Source organism: Lynx rufus, unplaced genomic scaffold (assembly GCF_022079265.1).
Source record: "Lynx rufus isolate CCGP_SWC_20201006 ecotype Redwood Valley unplaced genomic scaffold, mLynRuf1.p SCAF_15, whole genome shotgun sequence".
Taxonomy (NCBI): domain Eukaryota; kingdom Metazoa; phylum Chordata; class Mammalia; order Carnivora; family Felidae; genus Lynx; species Lynx rufus.
This window is the reverse complement of record NW_025814829.1, coordinates 30,542,152-30,561,927: the sequence shown is the minus strand read 5'-3', so window position 1 is coordinate 30,561,927 and position 19,776 is coordinate 30,542,152. Positions and strand designations below refer to the sequence as shown.

At 44.5% G+C, this 19,776-nt stretch overlaps 1 protein-coding gene across 1 annotated transcript in view; it reads left to right on the top strand.

The window, feature by feature from the left end:
• Positions 1 to 19,776, top strand: part of IRF6 (interferon regulatory factor 6) — a 37,721-nt gene that overhangs the window by 418 nt on the left and 17,527 nt on the right. The gene's annotated exons all lie outside the window — the stretch shown is intronic.

Here is a 19,776-nt window from a genome sequence, read left to right as displayed (position 1 = left end):
GCTCCCAGTTAGATTCTGGGAGGTTGGCATTGGGTAGGGAGGGCAGGGGAAGGCCTATCAAGAAAATGTGCAAACAGCCAGTGGTGTCAGCAGCTGGCCCAGCCAAGGAAACCATAAACAAACACATCTGTCTTCTGTCTAATTTGAAGATAAAAAGGTGTACTTATGTCAACAAAAGGCTGTTTGCAAAATGTCATCATATATTTTAAGGCACTAACCACAGTATAATCTGACTGTAACAATAAAGTCATACTTTATTTTCCCTCCCACCCTGTCCGGAGTGCTCCAGCTTCTCTCCCCAGCGGCAACCAGTTCCTTGGTGTTCTTCCAGAGATCTTCTATGAAAAGCTATACTCTTGAGCACTTGAGATGACTCCTTACTGTCTCCTGGTTTCCACGTCCTTGTGGTCTTGTGGACAGGTCTAGACTGTTCTCGGGTTCAGGCAAAACTGTGCCTCGCCCCACCCAAACGGTCTCATCGCTGGCTCACTAGACAAGGAAAAAAGACTCCTTCTTCTCCTATAAGTATTTATACTAGCCTTTAACAACATAAAAAGGGACCCAAAATTTAAACATTTTTTTCATGCCTTCAGGGAAAGTTCTCCTAGTAAAAACCCACACAAAGAAGATGCATGAGCCAAATAGTGAAGGATGTGGAAAATCCTAATGAAGCCCAAATTTGTTCTCCTTTCTTCTTCCCATACTCAGCCCTTACTTTTCCCTCCTCCAAGGTTTTCTTTAATGTTTATCTGCAGGCATTCAGTATTTTCAGAGGTAAAGACAGCCCAGGAAATAATCTTTTAACTAGTGTGCAGAGATACTAATGGATTAATGTAACTTTTCCCAGGATATTTGCAATTCCCCAGACTCCCTAGGAGAATGATCTCAAAAGGTGGGAGAGAAGTGGCTGTCCCTTAGGACAAGAACATCAGAATATTCAGGAAGGTTAACACCTTTAGAAGAAAAAAACTTATTCTTTGGAAAATTTCAAGTATATGCAAAAGCAGACAAAATGGTATAATGCACTCACACGTACCCCATAACTCAGCTTCAACAATCGCCAACACAAGGCCATCTTATTTCACACATGCACCCAACCATTGTCCCTGACCTCCCTCACCCCCACATTATTTTTGAAACAAATCCCAGACATCATATTATTTCATCTGTAAATATTGTCGTATGCATTTTGACAAGATAAGGATTCTTTTCTTCAAAAATAGCCATAATAGAGGTGCCTGGGTGGCTCAGTCGGTTGAGCGTCCGACTTTGGCTCAGGTCATGATCTCGCGGTCCGTGAGTTTGAGCCCCGCGTCAGGCTCTGTGCTGACAGCTCAGAGCCTGGAACCTGCTTCAGATTCTGTGTCTCCCTCTCTCTCTACCCCTCCCCTGCTCACATTCTGTCTCTCTTTGTCTCTCAATAATAAATAAAGGTTAAAAAAATTTTTTTCATAAAAAATTAAAATAGCCATAATGGCATTTCACCTAAAAATGACAACAATTATTTAATAACATCGTGTATCTAGTTGGTGTTCAAATTTTTCATTGTTTCATAAATGTCATCCTGTTTTTCTTTACACTTTCTTGGTTTAAGGTCTTCTGCTGTTCTCTATATTTCTTGCAGATAGGTTGCTGGACTTAGAACTTTGATCAGACTTCATTATAGTTAGTGTTTTATGCTTCCTACAGGAGGCATATAATGTGATTTTCTGTTATTTGTGATGCTACCAGCCATTGGTGCTTAATGTCTCAATTCATTAATTCATTAGAGGTTGCATTCCAGTTCTATCACAGGGGTGATATCCTAGTTCTGTTATTTCTTCCTCACTCCCTTGCTGAACTATCTCTATGAAGACGACTTCTCCCTTATCGAAACTTTGGTGACCCAGTGGTACAGTTTCAATAGGAAAGGCAGAATAAATGGTTGATTCCCTCCCTTCATTTACAAATTTTCAACACAAGGAGTCAATTCTCTGTTTTCTAATGGTAATTAGTCAAGTTTTTGTTTTATTTTTAGTACCATTATGAACTCATGGAATTATACAAATTGATGTGTTTTCACCGCTTGCGTATATTATGGTGTATATTGTTTGAAAGAGATTATTTGATATATAACTATATATTTTAAGAGACGAATAAACAAACCACTTTCTAATGCAAACTACAAAAAGTTAGCAGAGGTCTATCTCAGATTCTCAGTGGGGTGGGTGTGGAAATTAGGAGGTGAGTGGGCCAGGGGTGTACGATTTGAAGCTATAGATCAGATACTGAAGATATTTGAATGCTGCAACTAATGTGATAACTTATGTAATAGCAAGGACACATGGATTCAAGATACATTGATAGGGAGCCATACGTAATGCAAAGGTATGCCTTTCTAATGACGGAAGTTCAGACATCTCAACTACTTATTTGGGAGGGCTCTGGGGAAAGTTCTTATGCACACCCACACATTTATCTCCTCTCCTCTAGAGGGCTTAAATCAGATAGTTTCCTACACACAAGACCAGCTTCTCCACCACATGTATACACATGCATCTATATACACCCCAAAGCATTCCAGCCTCTCCCTGAGAATGCTGGTAGAAATTAGTATCTCACTACCCTTATAATAAAATGAGTTTATTCATTAAAAAATACATAGACTAGACACCACATGCCAGGTCTATGCTAGCAGCTGAGGCTAGGAGAAAGAATACGGTCCATGCTGGTCTCTTAAAGGAGTTTGCAGTCTGGTTTAGATATGGATAAGTATGCAGATTATGATTGCAATACCCTGTGATAAATGCTGAACCAAGAAATGCCGATGCCCAGGAAGCAGCCAGGATGTTGTTTTAGGACCAGGGTGGGGTTTGGGGCCGGGGTGGGTCTGCTACCATTGAGCATTTGTCCGTCAGTCACATTCATTGACCATTAGGATTGAATTCCAAATTGATCTAGATTCTAGATCTTAGTCTGTATGAGTTGTTTCGGCCGACTTCATGGACAGCGTGTGCGTGTGTGTGTGTGTGTGTTCAAGACAGGATATGAAGGATATAGGACAACAGGAAATTAGAAACCTGTGTAGTCATCGGATTCCACAGCATTTATTGTGTATGGAGCAATACATTTTCAAGGTGGAGCACATTTTAGAAAATGCAATTATGTGTGAGAAAAGAAAAGCTTTGTAATGCACTTAAGTGTGCGTAGAAATATAAAATATTGATATATATAGTTCCTACCCTTTCTGTTCATCTGTACCCATAACAAGTTCCCATTGTCAAACCCAGAGCCTGGAAGATAGTGACTTTTAATAAATATGTTTCCTCAGGTTTATTAGAGATTCATTTATATTAGGTCAAGCCTAAAAATGAAATACTTTATCAGATTATATTAATCTGATTGAGATGGAGACTAAAATGCTATGCTAGAGGGGAGAAAGCTTTACATATCCTCTTCTAGTGGAATATTGGTACAACTATACTCTATTTTTCATATTTTGGGGCAGGGCTCTGCATGCACACATTCACTCATTTATCAAACATTTACTAAACAGTTGCTGTATTCCAGGCATGATGCTGGGCATCAAGGATTTTATTTTATTTTATTTTATTTTATTTTATTTTATTTTATTTTATTTTATTTTATTTTATTTTATTTTTAATATAGTTTATTGTCAAGTTGACTGACATACTGTGTATACAGTGTGCTCTTGGTTTTGGGGGTAGATTCCGGTGATTCACCGCTTACATACAACACCCAGTGCTCATCCCAACAAGTGCCCTCCTCAATGCCCATCACCCATTTTCCTCTCCTCCCTGCCCCCCCCCATCAACCCTCAGTTTGTTCTCTGTATTTAAGAGTATCTTATAGTTTGCCTCCCTCCCTCTCTGTTTGTAACTATTTTCCCCCTCTCCTTCCCCCATGGTCTTCTGTTAAGTTTCTCAAGTTCCACATATGAGTGAAAACATATGGTATCTGTCTTTCTCTGACTGACTTATTTCATTTAGCATAATACACTCCAGTTAGACATCAAGCATAACACTCCAGTTAGACATCAAGGATTTTAAAAGCTCCAACCTCAGACTTTTCCCTTGAAGATCTCATAGTCTATCTGGAGAGACAAAGCAATTAAATAATTGCATCATCATGGGCTAAAATCTATATTAGGAAGTACCTGGCTGGCTCAGTTGGAAAAGCGTGTGACTCTTGATCTTGGGATCATGAGTTTGAGCCTATGTTGGGTGTGGAGACTACTTAAATAAATAAAGCTTTAAAAAAATAAAATAAAATCTGTATTAGAAGGATGTAGAAGGGGTTCTAGGAACCCAGAGGATAAAGAAACTCATTCTTCTGTGGAGGGAAGGGAGAGGGTCATGGGGAGCTGCACAGAGGCTATGCTGAGTCAGGGTTTCCCAGGTGAACAGTAGGGAAAGAATACTCCATGGAGACGGAATAACACGAGTAAAGGTGTAAAGATGTGTTTGGAAAACTGCAAGCCCATGTTGCTGGGGTGCATCGTTGAGAGAGGAGTAGTTGGTGAGGCCAACAGGGAAGGTGGCAGTCCGTTAAAGGCCTTGCACATCTTGCTGGGGGGTTTAGGCCCAACCCCACATAAGCTGAGAAGCCATTAAAGCATTTCAGGCAAGGGGATTATGTGATCAGATTGGGACTTCAGAGAAATAATAATGTTTGGTGTAGGGGACAAGGGTATTAAATCTTCCTTTTTGATGCCTCCCCTAAGCAGTTATTTTGCTATCCATGCTGCCCACCAAGACTTTGGAGACTTTTTCATATTTTTTACCAAATACTTCCTTACACTTCTCAACATTTTTGAAATTAGCATCTCAAATGTCCCCGATAGAAGCATCCTAAGTAGAGACTATAGTGAAGTAGATTTATGAAATCCACACCCACCCATGCTGGTCCCTGTGCAGGGCCTTGTTACAACACAAGGGCATCCACTGGGCCAACCTAAGGGTGTTGCTCCCCACAGCTATTAACTTCTTCTGTTCTGCCTTTTTGGCCTCAGAGATCCTGCACCCATGTATCTAACAAAAAAAGGTCATTTGATTCACATGTGCTTGAGAATTTTATTAGACATCCAAGTAGAGAGATCCAAGAGGTAGTCAGAGATGCACAGAGATGTGTGCATATCTGCGCTTCTGGGGAGAGATCCAAGATGCCAGGAGGCCCAAGCACATCTGTGAGTGGTCAGCATATGAATAAGACAGAATTACATCACCTAGTGTAAATACAGAGAAGGGGTCTGAGAACTGAGCCCTCAGGCCCTGCAAATTTAAGAGGCTGGGGGTGAGGGTCGCTGTTGAGGAAGAACAAGCAAGGTGACTGAGAAGGAGCAGCCACTGGAGAAGGAGGAAAGCTGATACTTTCTTCCATTTACTGACTGATCCTTCTCAGGAAAGGTAGGTTTACAAAGAGGATTAAAAAAAAAAAAGAGGCTAAGATTGTGGATACTGGATTTAGATGGACTGGATTCAAATCTCAGTCATATATTAAGTACTAAATGAGTTTACACTTTATATGTGTCACTGGGTCCAGTATATCACCAGGAGGGTATCTGCTTGTTGAGTAATCATTGTGACCACTGCACTCTGGGAATATACTGAGTGCCAAGGCAATTCATGTGAAAGAATCAAACAAAAGCCCTAGCTTCAGGGAGCTCACAGTCCAGAGGGAAGGGGCAGCCCTCAAAGTCATTCTCCATGACATCACGACATGATCAATTCTTTAATGAAACTATGAGCCATGCACTGGGACAGCAGAAAAGGGGAATGATTAATCCAGCCTGTGATGGCCTGACTTAAAGGTGATGCATTTTTTTATCATTTGTCTTTTACATGTCAAGTTGCCCGAGAAAATCTTGACTCTTCTACCGCCAGTCCATCTATGTGACAATTTATGAGAATTTTTTTTTCTTTTGGAAAGAAGAAGCATAGATTGTGGGCACAGATTGTGATCCTACTTTTTGACAAATGAAGAATTACCATCTTGAATGAAATTGAATCCATAATTGCCTATTAGTCCAAATCAACAGCAGCTGCTCTTATGTTTTCCCACATTTGACTGTTACCCCAGTGTAGCACTCACATCACAGGCTAAACCGGGGAGCCTATCACATCTGGTGTGGTAGGCTTCAGTGATCTCAATCTTTTTCCTTGGCTGATGATTTACTTTCCATTTGGGGGGGCAGATGGTTTCTTCAAATAGGGAAACCCCAATAAACATTGGCCTTTCTCAGATTTAACAGCCATACATTTCTCATGAACAAGATTTCTAGCATCTTTGTGTGCTTTTTATTACTCTTTGCTTTCTTCTCTATGCATTCATTCTGGTTAAAACTGAAAGCTTTAGACCTAAAATTTGTAACTGAAGATGTCCTTCCATGAATTTATTGTAAATTCTTGCAGTGAAAAGTCCACCAGGGCAGATTGCAGAGCTGTTTGCAGCTCAGTGTTGAGCACAGTGGACTCTTCTACCCTTCTTCTGCAAACTTGTAGGTCCTCCAGTTCTGCCTGAAGACAGGGCTGGAGTTTGAGAGCCAGATGAATGTTTGGATCACTGCATCCTCCAATCCTAACGTAACTGTAACAGCAATCCTTCTGGTGGTAGCGTGGATGATGGTGAATGTATTTGGGATAAGACAGATTCCATTGGAAAGGGAAAGGAAGGTAGCATGGGTAAGGGTTGAGCATTGGTAGCTGAGATCCAAGGAGGAATTTTTTTCAACCACCCAGGAATATGCCCTGAAATCACTCTTTGCTCTTCAGAAAACAAAAAGACCTTGAAAATCATTAAAAGAAAAGAAAGAGAACTGTATTCTTGATTTTAAAATGAAGGATACTCTACCCTTTTCTTTTAGGAAAGATAGATTTGTTTCTTAAGTATATTACTTGAAGAGCAGTCATTCTTCAAAGTTGTTCCTGTGCTTCAGCCTTTACCTAAAAGAAGGAATTTCTTTTAATATAGGAATCCCAGTGATGCTGAGGACAACGGACTGAATGTTTGTATCCCCCCAAGATTCATATGTTGAAATCCTAACCCCCAAGGTAATAGTATTTGGAGGTAGGGCCTCTCGGAAATGATTAGTTCATAAAGGTAGAGCTCTCATGATGGAATTTGTGCCCTTATAAAAGGGACTCCAGAGAGCTCCCTCATCCTTTCCACCATGTGAGGACAAAGCGAAAAGATGGCCAAGAAGAACCAGGAAGCCGGCTGTCATCAAACTCCGTATCTGCCAGTGCCATGATCTTGGACATCCCAGTCTCAGAACTGAGAGAAAAAGATTTCTGTTTATGGTATTCTGTTATAACAGCTCAAACAGACTAAGACATCAAGCTTCTACACACATACGTTAGCGGGAAGTGCAGTCTTCTCCCTGATTTGGGCAAATTTCTCAACAGTGCAAACACAGCCCAAAGGGTCAGTCCTGACCCTTAACACTGATGTTAAGCGGTCACTGCTGAAGCCTAGCTGTGTTCCAGGGGGCAAGAGCAGACATTCTTCCCTGCCTTCCCCTTCCCTGACCTTGGCTGCCCCAATTTGTTACAGTCAGCCTTACGCATGCCATGCCAGAGTTAGCTAGCTCCCAATGGTGTAGCCCTTCAGCAGATAGCCACTTCCCCAGGGACTCCCGCAGTGTCAAGCTGGTTGGGTTGGAAGGAGGCTCCAGCATCAGCCTCATGTTGTTCTCAGAGTCAGATCTCCCCTCTGATGGGCTCTAGGCCCTTGGACACCAGTCCCAATTCTCCCCTGTCATGGTGAACACCATTTCAGCAGCCTAATCACAACTGTCTGTCATTGAGCCCCTGTCAAGATACCCTAAGTTCATCTGACATGTTCTGCTGACTCTGAATCTCAAAGAGACTAGATCAATAATAATGAGCTGTTATTGTTGTTGAGCATTATTTACTCTCTAAGTGCAAGTTCCTATTAAATTAAATGGAATGAAACAGGAAGGGTGAGGAGGAGTTGGCTCTGCCGTCCCAGATGAGTATATGCGTGTGTGCGTGTGTGTGTGCATGTATGTGTGCGTGCATGCGTGTGTACACGTGTACTGTGGGGAAAGGAGCTGGTTATAATGACCAGGCCCTGAGGGCATATTCTTCTGGAGTCCAGGATTCTTCTTTGTTCTGATTTCCTAAGGAGCCTAGGGTAAGGCCGATACAAAGGTATTGAAGACAGATTTTGGGTGATGGGGAAATTTTATAACATCTCACTAATTTGCCATCATCAGTCTACAGTCTAAAATTCTTGAACTTACAGACAGTTTGGGCAGTTGGGCAGTTTGCACTGCCAACAGTAACCATATCGGACGTTTCTGTAAGTTTTGACACTCACATAACAGGTCAGAGACGAGTCATACGTTGGTACGCCAGGAAACCCAAAAGCTGTTTAGAGCCCTGGGAATCCAGAGAGAGACAGAGATGTTTCTTTGGCCTAGCACAGACAGATTCATTTGGCACAATTAGTAATGCTGAGCACCTCCTCTGTGCTAAACCTTTAGAGAAGGAAATGCCGTGGCTCCTTCTGTGGAAGAGATGATCGCCTCCCTGGGGACAGCAGGAGGATGCAATCCTAGAAACGGTTAAGACCACAGACTCTGTTCAGGGCCTCTGGGCCTGGCCTTTAGCTGCCCTGGCTACCATTGTGTGACCAGCTACCTCTGCAGGGAAATGCTTACGTGTCCTCCCACATAGTCACTCTGCACAGTGGCAACTGATTCTTCGAATCAGGGAAGAGTTTGCTCCCAGTCGTCAGGGCATTTGGGTTGAGAGAGGCAGCTGACATCCCTTCTGTCTCGTCCAGGACTCGGGTAGAAATAGTAGCTTTCAGCTTTATCATTCACCGAGTGTTTTCAACCCAGGAAGGTAGGCACAGACGTGTCCCGGGAGAGGGTGGCTACTGTGCCCAGAAAGGTGGATCCCTTGTCGTGGTGATGAATCATCTGAAAAGGTAAAAGCAAAACAAAACCAGAAACAAAAACCAAGTCTAAGTCAAGGTGGGTGGTACTGGGGACCGGGGCTGGCAGGGACATCTACCCTAGTGCTGGATTAGAAGAGGTTGGCCTTCTCCTGGGAGAGCGAGGTAGGTATTTCTTACAAGAAGTGAGGTCCCCCAGTTTTCCACAGGGCTATGGGAAAAATTGCTTGTAATTATGTTAATTACAACAACAGAGCCCTTCACTTCTCAGGAGGGCTTTTCATCTTCAAAGGGGCTCCAGGATGGAGCATTAATACTTGACATGAAAGTCTTTGGAGTTTCAGAACTGAAGGCAGAGGGGCCCTAGCTATGTGGGGGCTGGGGCACGGGCGCTGTCTTGGAATGCCAATGCCCAAGGAATTCTCTTGCTGTAAGGTGGGGATCAGGTTAAAGCAGGGATACGTGCCAGAAACTGGCCCTCATCTCACTGAAATTGGAGGGGCAGAGGGACTGAAGTGTCACCTCACTCCCCTATACTGGGACTCCCCGTTAAATTTGAATTTCAGATAAACACTAAATGCACAAATGCACTACACAATTTGCTTATACACGCCCACACACAGCAAGTGCCATCAGAGGCTGGGCTTCCTACCTGATAGACTCCTACCAGAGAGGTCAGCAAATCCGGGCGTGTTCCCCCCAGGGCCATAGGGAACAAGGGCTCCTCAGACCTGCCCAGACCCAGCCTCTTTCCCACCCCCGTGTGGGAATGCCAGAAAGTCCTCCTTTCAGTTCTGTCAGGGCTAGAACTCAGGGCTGGGCTGCTGGGTCCAGTCCAGCCTCCCCAACTCCTTTATTTACCTTGGATTTGGGATGAAACAGCTTCAGGAGTGGAATGTCTAAAGCGTCCCCTCCCCGCTTCTCTCCCGTCTTTCCTTCTCTGCACCCTGACCTCCACCCCACCACTCTGTAGTTTGAGCGAGACATCTGTGGCCGCCCACCCCCAACTCCCAAAACTGCTGGAATCACAATTCTCCCATGACAAAAACCAGAGCAAGATGGTCACTAGGCTGAGATGAGCTTCCAGCCTCGGCAGTGGAATCCAGGCTGCCAGGACGGGTCTGGGCCTGAACTAGAAATGCCGGAGGGTTCCTGGGCTGGGCGGGAAGGGGAGACAAGCTGGCACTTGCCACAGCACAGAATAGTAACTGGGAGGTGGCAGTGCCTGCTCTGAAACAGAGCGAAACTCTCAGGGCCTCCAGACACAGGCACACTGGTTCCCAGGCCCCTAAAGCTCCAGAGCTGGCCCCTGGGCTCAGTCAGTTAGGGTCAAGGGCAGAGCATGTTGCCTTCTTCACGCCCCCAGGACAGACAGATGGTCACACACATTTACATCCTGGGATATTACTTCGGCCCGTGGGCACGATTAACATTCCAAAGCTTCGGTTCCCCCTCATGACCTAATGGAAAGGGCACGAAGTCAGTCAGATAGGGCGGGTCAGCTTCCCACTCACCGTTTACCAGCTGAGTGACCTCGGGTAAGACTCTCTTAACAAATTTTAAAAAATGCCCCCGATGTACTTGAAACTAAAGCCATTTAAGGAAAATGGTGGTGGGCAAGATGAACCTGGCCGATTGGCTGGCAGTGCTGTATAGAAGGCAGGGCACTGAGCTGCAGCTGTTCCTTCAAAGTACAAGATGCTGGGAAGATTCCAGAAAAGCTAATATTGGTAAATCACTCTTAGAATCGTATTGGGGAAGAACAACTTTCCCCTCTGGATTAAACATTTACCCCTCTGGGTAAAACATGCTAGTGTTTCTTTCCCTCCTCATCCTTTCTTAATGAATTAAAAGTACATGAATATATGAACGGAGTATGACACACTCAGTTCATGGGCATCATTCAAATCATGACCTGCACTTCCAGCAGTATGTTGAGCCCTGCACAATAAATGTTTGTTGATTGACTAACTAACCTGTCTGATTAGATTAAAGGGCAGAAGCAAGGATTGATTTCATGTCAACTGAGTAGATCTTCTTAGAAATCCTGCCTCTTATTTTAGAAGCTTCAAAGATTAGTGTTTTATTTCCCCAAATCCCCACTCACTGGCTCTACTATTTTGTTACCTCCTTCCATTTCTATTTATGCAGCAGCAATGCCCGGCTCTGCAGATAATGTTTTGTAACTAGTGAACTAGAACAGCAAGAGCGTTGAAGATACTTGGCTATGCTAAGGGATTTGTCAGCCAGGCACCTGGCCAGGGAAGGCCTGGTGGGTCCTTCCTTGGATTTGAAAGGCCAAGGAGAGAAGCTGCTACTGTTAGCAGCCCAACGTTATGCAGATGTCACTGTGCTGGGGAGGGACAGGTGGTGTGTGGGCTGCCTCGTCTCTAATTCCTAGGTCTGAACAAAATAGGGGAAAAAACAGTCCCAACAGAGTGGGATCGGAAGTATCCCAGGGGAGTTAAAACCAGGTAGCGCCATACATGAGGCTTTGGTAACAAGTGGGAACAGCCCTGGGATAGGGGGTGGTGTAAGGGACAGACGAAGAACTGTTTCTACTCTTAATTGATCTCTCCTATGAGTCATTTTATCTCATTTGAAGTTCAGAGATTTGCTCCTGAGCCAGAGTATGGCCACTTCCCGTGTGATCTATTATCCTCGATGAGCCTCAGTTTCCTAAAGTGTAAGGGGGAATACTAATACCTAACCCCTACGTATGCACGGAATAAATATGTATTGAACACTTACTGTGTGCCAGGCCCTGTGCCAAGTTCTCCGCTGAGAACACAGTGGAAACAAGACAAAGTCCCTATCTTCCTGGAACTCATTTATACTCCAGGGCAGAAACCCCCCAAATAGCAGCTCCCATGGAGTGTTTTATATGGCTCATGTAATTAAATTTGTTTCTTTAAACGTGTTGCGAACGTATACAAAGTTTTACATAAAGTCTAGATTTCCCAGTGGCAAGGCTGGGCCTGTCTTTCTGCATGGCAACTATCAGCTAGAGCTTAGTGTCTGCTTCCCTTAAAAGGAAAGCATTTTCTCCAGGTAGCCACAGTCTGCACATTTCCAGGCACTCTTATCTTGCTCAAACTTAAAGAATATTTTTATTTGTTTGTTTAGTTAAAACCTTTCCATCCTCCCGGACTATAAAGAGGTGAAAGCCTGGCTCTTGGATATGACATTCAAGGCCTTTTAGGTCTGTTTCCTGCCTAATTCGTCCCTACAAATGCTAAAGCTCCGGCAAATTGAAACCTCCTGACCTTCCCACATGGTACCTCTGACCATTTGCAATGTTATTTTCTCTGCCCAAATGTTTTTGGCTTCTATTTTTCAATCCAGAAAATTGATATTGACCTGTCAGGGTCATTTTAAACATAACTCTCCCCATTTGTTCAGACTTTCTGTGAGGAAGTACCCAGAGAGTCACATGGCGTGGAGACCCTCAAAGATAGAAATGGTCCATTTGAGACCTGAGGGACAGCACTTGTTTTACATCTTACAGTTGGGCCCAGGGACCTTCCCAGTTGGTGACAATTTGTAAAAAGCCTCAGCTTTCCCAATAAATAGGAACAAAATATAAACATGGAATGAAATAATGTCTGTGAGTGACATCTGATAATATTTCAAAAACCACATTTGACTGGAGTTATTGATGCTTAGTAAGTAACAGCTATTGTTCCTGTTGTCGTATTGATATTCCAAGTGGTGGTAATTTCGCGAATAGTAGGCCAGCAGCTGTAACGTGTGCTCTGGGAAGAGTCTATGAGGGCTGTAGAGTTGTGAAATGGTTAAGAGATGTGGTTGGAAAAGCAGGCTAGGGTGAGAGAGGGGCCTTCCAATTAGACTCCCTGCTTGGCCTTTTTCTCCATTCTTCCTGTCTTAAACACAGCAGCCAGAGCGATGCTGCAAAACAAGTCACACCTTGTTGCGCTTACTCTAAAGCCCCTAGTGGCTCCCTATCTGCCTTAGAGTAAAAGCTAAAGTCATTACCTCTCACACCTTGTATCCCAACACTTTCCCCTCACTCCTTGCTCTGTTCCAGCCACTGAACCTCATTCTGACCTCCCTGACCCTCCTTTAATGAGCAAGTACGTGCTTACCTCAGGATCTTTTCATTTGATCGCCCCTCTTTCAGGAACCATCTTCCCTCTGCTATCTACACAGCTCCATCCAACACTTTCTTAGATCTCTACTCAAATGTCATCTTCTCCCTAGTTAGTCTATCTAAAATTTTACTTCTTCCCTGCCCCCTCCCCTCCCTAACCTCGGTTGCCTTATTGTTCTCCTTGGAACTTATTACCAACCAATGTGCTTTACTTGCTTCACTTATTTATCTTGGTTATTTTCTGTCTCTCCCCACTGGAATCTAAGTACTATGAGAGCAGAAGTTCTTATGTGTCCTGCTCACTGCTGTATCCCCCAGAACCTAGAACAGAGCCCGGCACATAGTAGATACACAATAAACATGTGTTGGATGAGTGAATAGTGCTTTGATTCAATAAACCTTGGGAAGTCACAATGTTTTTGAGCAGGAAAGTGAATGGGGTCAGAGCTCACAAAGGACTGCAGGATAGATTAGAATGGGGCTGGAAGCTGGCGGATAGGAGGTAGTTACAATAGCAGAAGGACTCATAAGTGAAAGTTTAAACAGAGGGCTTCAGTACCAATAGAAGATGACAATAGGAGGTGGTAAGTTTCATGAGGGCAGGGAATTTGTCTGGCATATAGTAGGTGTTCAGTAAATATTTACCGAATGATGAATGAGGGAATGATGCTTGTGTTTTTCGTGTGGGATGGCCTCAGGCCTCTGGTCTGGGTCTGTGTGAGGAAAGACCTGAACCTTCTTTGCTCTTGACTCTGGGGTTCTCCTGGCCAGGAGTTACATGAGATCAACACTTAACTCTTACATTGGTATGTACATCTTCCCTTCCTCCCTTCCTGCTAACCCCCCATGGCATCCAGTCACCTTTTAGGCCTCAGCTTAACTCAGACAAATTGGGGTTCAGGCTGTGGGAATTGAGGTGGGGTTCAGGCGGCAGGTTTCTACAGGCAGTGACCAGGTCGAATGAGCTTTTTGAATGCTATACAACTAAAGCCTTAGGTGACGTGGATAAATTAGTGTGGAAATTAGTGTGCCAGTCCAGAGCCCCTCAAGAGCATGGAAATCCCTGTGGACATCATCCGTACCTTTTCTGCAAAACCACAAGTTATTGGATAGGAGGCTGATCTAGGTTGAGGCTGGGTATGTGGACTGTGTTAAGAGAAAGTTCCCACACTGGAGGGGGGGGTTGGAGAGGGTGGAGGGGTGTGAGGTGGGGCTGTTGCTTGGTTAAAGAACCTCTCATTTATACCCTCCCTGGTCTGCCCTTCTCCTCAAAGGAATTATTCACTAGGCTCTGAGATCCACACTTGGACCTTGCCCCTAATCCAATCAACAGAAATGAAGGGCTTCATATCCTCCCTGCCCCAAGAATAAACATATAGTAACTCGCTTCTGAATTTTCCAGGTTTCTATGAAGTGAATGCCTGGTGCCCAGAACCGCACCAGATCCTCGCCTAAAGATGGTGGAAAAAAATAACATTTGCATAGACTTATTCTTGTTTTATTTATTTAATTTGATCTTCTTGTCAATCCTGTGAAGTAGTATCCTCATGTAAGAGATGAATAAACTGAGGTCCAGCTCGTTCATACAACTAGAAGTTGAGAGAAGGGAAATTTGAGACAAGTTTTGATTCATCCCAAACATAGGTTGTTTTTCTGAGGACATCAGCGCTGTCTCTAGAATTTGACCACAGAACTAGGAATTGTTTGGACGAGAAGGTGCTTGTGGAATTTGCTCAGGTCCTTCCCACAAAGGGGTTCAGGCTCAGACAGCAACAGCCACAAGCCAAAAGAATGGTCTGAATGCCAAAGAAAGGTCTGATAGTCCGGTCCCCTGACTCCCACGTGCTTTTTCTTTTGTCTTTAAAAATATGTGATGATAATATCATTCTTAAATATTATGTTTATCTGCCTTAAAAGTCAAATAGTACTGAAAGCTTTATAACCAAAACATTGGCCCTCCCCACTCCTTATTTTTGTTGAGAGAATATTTCATCTCCTAATATTTTTGTTGAAATCTCTCATACCTTCTTATCCTACCCCTCCCCAATGCTTTTTGTCCTCTTCTTAACCTTGTGGTTGTACCAGAATGGTGGGGGGGGGGGTGGGGAGGGAAAACAGATAAAACACATTTGGTCAATCAGTCTTATTGAACAGAAGTCCAATTTCTTACCACATTGCCCCCCCCCCCCCATAGGATTCTGTATCCCCAGATAACTCATTTTGCTGAAGTCAACACATGTCCAGTGCTCAGGTAGCTTAGCCTTGAGCCTGACACTGGTAGGAACTCCTGGCTCACGAGAGCTCCTGTCTGGTCTGTGCCTTGCTGCCCTCAAGTCCCCTTGCTGCCCTCTGTCCCCTAGCTGCTGAGGCCAGAGATTGATTTACATGAGAAAACAGAGTAGATAACCACAGTGATGATCCCTTCCATCCACACTTGACCAAGTTCAGAAAGCTTTCATGCCCACAGTCTCATTTTACAACAGCATAACATCATGGGATATGTTGTTCAGTACTGCCCATGAAGTCAGAATTGGGACACTGCTCTGTCCTGACAGGGCAGCGTATTTAAAATCAGGACTGTGATGGGGCACCTGGGTGGTTCAGTCTGTTAAGCATCCAACTTCAGCTTAGGTCATGATCTCCCAGTTTGTGTGTTTGTGAATTTGAGCCCCCTGTGGGGCTCTGCTCTGACAGCTCAGAGCCTGGAGCCTGCTTCAGATTCTATGTCTCCCCTCTCTCTCTGCCCCTTGCCTGCTCATATGTGTTCTCTGTCTCTCTCTCTCTCTCTCTCTCTCTCTCTCTCAAAAATAAATAAATAAATAAGCTTAAAATAAAATAAGATCAGGACTGTGAATCTTCACATTCATGGCAGTTTCTTATGTGGCTCTTATGTCTGCAGGGCCAGTGGAACCTTCTTTTGCCTGGGGGGGGGGCCTGGGGAGGGGTGGAAGTGGAGTCTCTGACTGACACTGGAGGGGAGGAAGAATGATGGGAGGACCTCAGGGAGAGAGCTTACTTCTAAGTGATTTACTGGACCTTGTTTTTCCTCCTCTTCCCACATAGATCCAAATTTGGAATAAAGAAAACTATTCCTTTGAGGACACTTACCAGCACTTGGCTTAGTTCAAGGATAAAAAGAGAGTCAGAAACTAATAATTCTGAACACTTTAGTGGGGAATTCACCTAAAATCTCAAACCAAAATCTGTTTGATTGCCTGGGCTAGAAAGTGAGATTCATTTATAAATTATTTTTGCTGCAGCTTCCACTACAGAAATCTCAATAAGCCTCGAATTTGGATCACATTCTGGGACCCTCTATACAGGATAAGGAGACAGAGGAAGGGGCAACAATTCAGGCTACAGTTTAGGCAATGTGTTAGGTTCATCTGTAGCCCCAGTACCTTGAAACACTTGGATGGAGCCAGAGATAAATCAGGGTAGGACTTGGGCTACAAAATGCCTTCCAGAAGGCTGGATGGGGTCTGAATTCCCCCAAATGCCAATTGATGGGCTCCAAAATGCCTTCCAGAAGGCTGGATGGGGTCTGAATTCCTCTGAGAGAGACCAGAATTGTATTGTTCAGTTTGATGTCCTCACCCCCTCTTCAACAGACCCGCTGACAAATAACGCAGCCTATTGCTGTTACTGACTCCAGGGACACTAAATTCTCCACTGTCCTGAACCACTGGGAGCAGTCCCAGTTGCTACGCACCCTGCTCAGCGGAGAAGAGTGGGATTTGGGTCACATGGCTTTATTGTCATATGTTTGGTATTGTTGAGGTTAAAGCCTCTGGGTGGTGAAAGAGTCCTCACCAAGTAAGAGCTGCCTGGGAGCAGGAGAGAGGAATTCCCAGATTCCCTATAGCTATAAATCAATGCCTCTGTGTTGAAACATACATCTCACAGCCTGAAACTCAGACTCACAAATGAGTCAGCAATGCCTTACTTGAGCAGGGATGGAGGGCAAAGCAATGGAAACATCACAGGCCCAAGCCACACTGGGGATGTCTGAATCTTAGGAGTTCTCTTTTGAGAACGTAGAACTGATTCCTCCAGAGCCTTTGGGTTTTCTTATTCCCCAGACCAAGCAAGTGAGGTGTATCTCAAGCAAAGAAGACTTCAGGGTGGCCTATTGCCAGGTCTCATCATTCAAAGGACCCAGAAGTTCCTCTTGATCTCTACCTTAATTCCTCTTGCTTTATCCCCTTTCATTGATTCCTCAGTAGAGGGACACGAGAGTTGGGACTTTGTTTGCCATAGTATCAACAGTGCATAGATACATGCATAATTAAAAAATAATAAATTAACAACCAGTGCAGCATCAGTCAGTATAGATTCTGGTTGGGATGCTGAGCAGGGTCCAAGTGGAAGGGACCCTGGGCTTGGGTTCTAGTCTTGACTTTGTGTGTAATTTGCTACATGATCTAGAGCAAATCACTTGACCTCCTTGGACCTCAGTTTTCTCATCTATAAAAAGGGAGAATTTGGACTAGAAGTTATAAACTCGTATGCCTACAGGGTCAGACAATTAAAAGTAAATGAGTGAATCCGGTAGGGTGGGGTTGTCCTGATTTTAACATGTGGATTCCATCTAAATGAGCAGCTGTTGTCGGATGGAACTGCTGAGCCAGGCTGTCTAGAGCCTGTCTTCAAGAGATGCTGAAAACCTAGATGTTTATGTGAAATCTCCTGGTGTTTAAGATACCGTGTGGGTCAAACAAACAAACATCTCTAAGCCAGTAATAGCCCGAGACCAGAGGATTTGAAGGTCCCTCCCAGCTTGAGTTTTCTGATTCTAAAGTATGTGTCTTCTAAAGAAAATCTTTAAGAAATCACTTTAGTTATAGGGATTTCTGCTAGTACATAAGTGAATGCCTGTGTGTGGGCTCATACTTGTATGGTGTTGGGCTTTTGGCTCCCCTCAAATGATGCTCTCCTGGTGGTCTTTCCCCTCATCCCTCACACACACCTGCAGTGGACTGTTTGCTTGGTCTCAAGAGCCAAGCCCTGGGCCACATGGGAGATGCTGCTTGTCCAGTGAGCTCATCAGCAGTAAAGAGCAGGTTGTGCTGATGAGATAGTCCTTCCCCTCATGAAGGGAAGAGTGGCCACCGGCAGCGGCTGAGCCAGAGGCTGGCTGAGTCAGGCTTGGGGACTTGCTACCCTCCCAGCCTTCGCTGGATATGTCCCCAAGCATTGGGAATCAAGTTCCCATGATTACCAACCCGGAGCTCTCCAACACACCGGTATTAGTCTGCTAGGGCCACTGGAACTAAGTACCACAGACTGGGTAGCTTAATTAACAGAAATGTCTTGTCTCACAGTTCTGTAGGCTGGAAGCCCCAAATCAAGGCATCCATAAGGTTGGATGCTTCCCAGGGCTCTGAGGGAAGGGTCTGTTCCAGGCCTTTCTCCTTGGCTTGGAGATGGCTGTCTTCTCCCTGTGTCTCTTCACATCATCTTCTCCCTCTGTGTCCAAATTTCCCTTTTCTATAAGGACACGGGTCAAATATGATTAGAGCCCACCCTAATGACCTCATTTTAACTTGATCACCTCTGTAAAGACTCTATGTCCAAGTAAGGTCCCATTCTGAGGTACTGGAGGCTGTAGGACTTCAGCATCCGAATTTAGGGGGTGAGGGGACATAATTCAACCATAATATCACTCCTTTATGGTCTCTCTCTCATTGCTTTAAACTTCAAAACCTAAGTACCCATAAGTATATCCCTTCTTACCTGTGACAGCTCCATGCTTCAGGGTCTCATGTACTGGTACACAGCTCACTGTAAGCATGTACTCTGTAAGGACTGGGGTTCATTGTAGTGGGACAGGAGAGTGAACTCTCATCAAACATCTGATAGGGGACATACAGGCCTTGAGTTTCAAGTAATAACAGAAGGTGTCACCTTATTCTGTGAGGCACTGTCTATATGCTTTTTATCTTTATACCAAAATTTCAAGTATTTATACATCACTCAATAAGTACCAAAATACTGTTCCAAATACTTTATATGAAGCAATTTATTGAACCCCCACAGCACTCATTTGAGGTGGGTACTCTTGTTTACTGCATTGTACTGATAAGAAACTGAGGCTCAGAGATCTTAAGAACCTTTGTCAAGTCTGTAGTAACTGATGAAGTTGGAGTTTGAATCCTAAAAGTTAGCTCCTGAGGCCACGCTTTTAATCATTACCAGATAGTGACTGGAAAAGGCAGTCTCTCACATATTATTCTCACTGAAAAGACAAGAAAAGTGAAACCAAGAAGCCAAGTAACTTACCCTGAGTCACTCGGGTAAGAGGCAGAATAAAGGCAGAATCCCTGCCCTGAAAGCCACCGAGCTTCTTCTCCATGGGATCAAGTGTCCTGAGTCCCTTCCCCTTATCCCACTCACTTACACAGGCCCACGGGTAGAAGGGCCTGCCCAGAATCTCTAAACCCTTGCTTGTGGTTAACTATCTCCAAAACCGCAGTGGAACCATGGGGTACGAGGAAAGGGGGGGCACCCTCTCAACTCAGATCTGACCTCCCAGGCGCTCCCAGTTCCCAAGACCACCAGCCCCGAGGCGTAAGGTCCAGCCTCGAGTCTGGGAATTTTCTCAGCCAGAGTTAGAAGCCAGAGAGCGAGGTGGGGAAGGGGCTGGGCGGCGCGGGGCCGCCCAGGAACACAGAGTATCAGATTTCCCGTAAGCCGCCAATCCTGAACGCGAGGGGGCGTGGCCACACCTGGGAGGCGTGGCC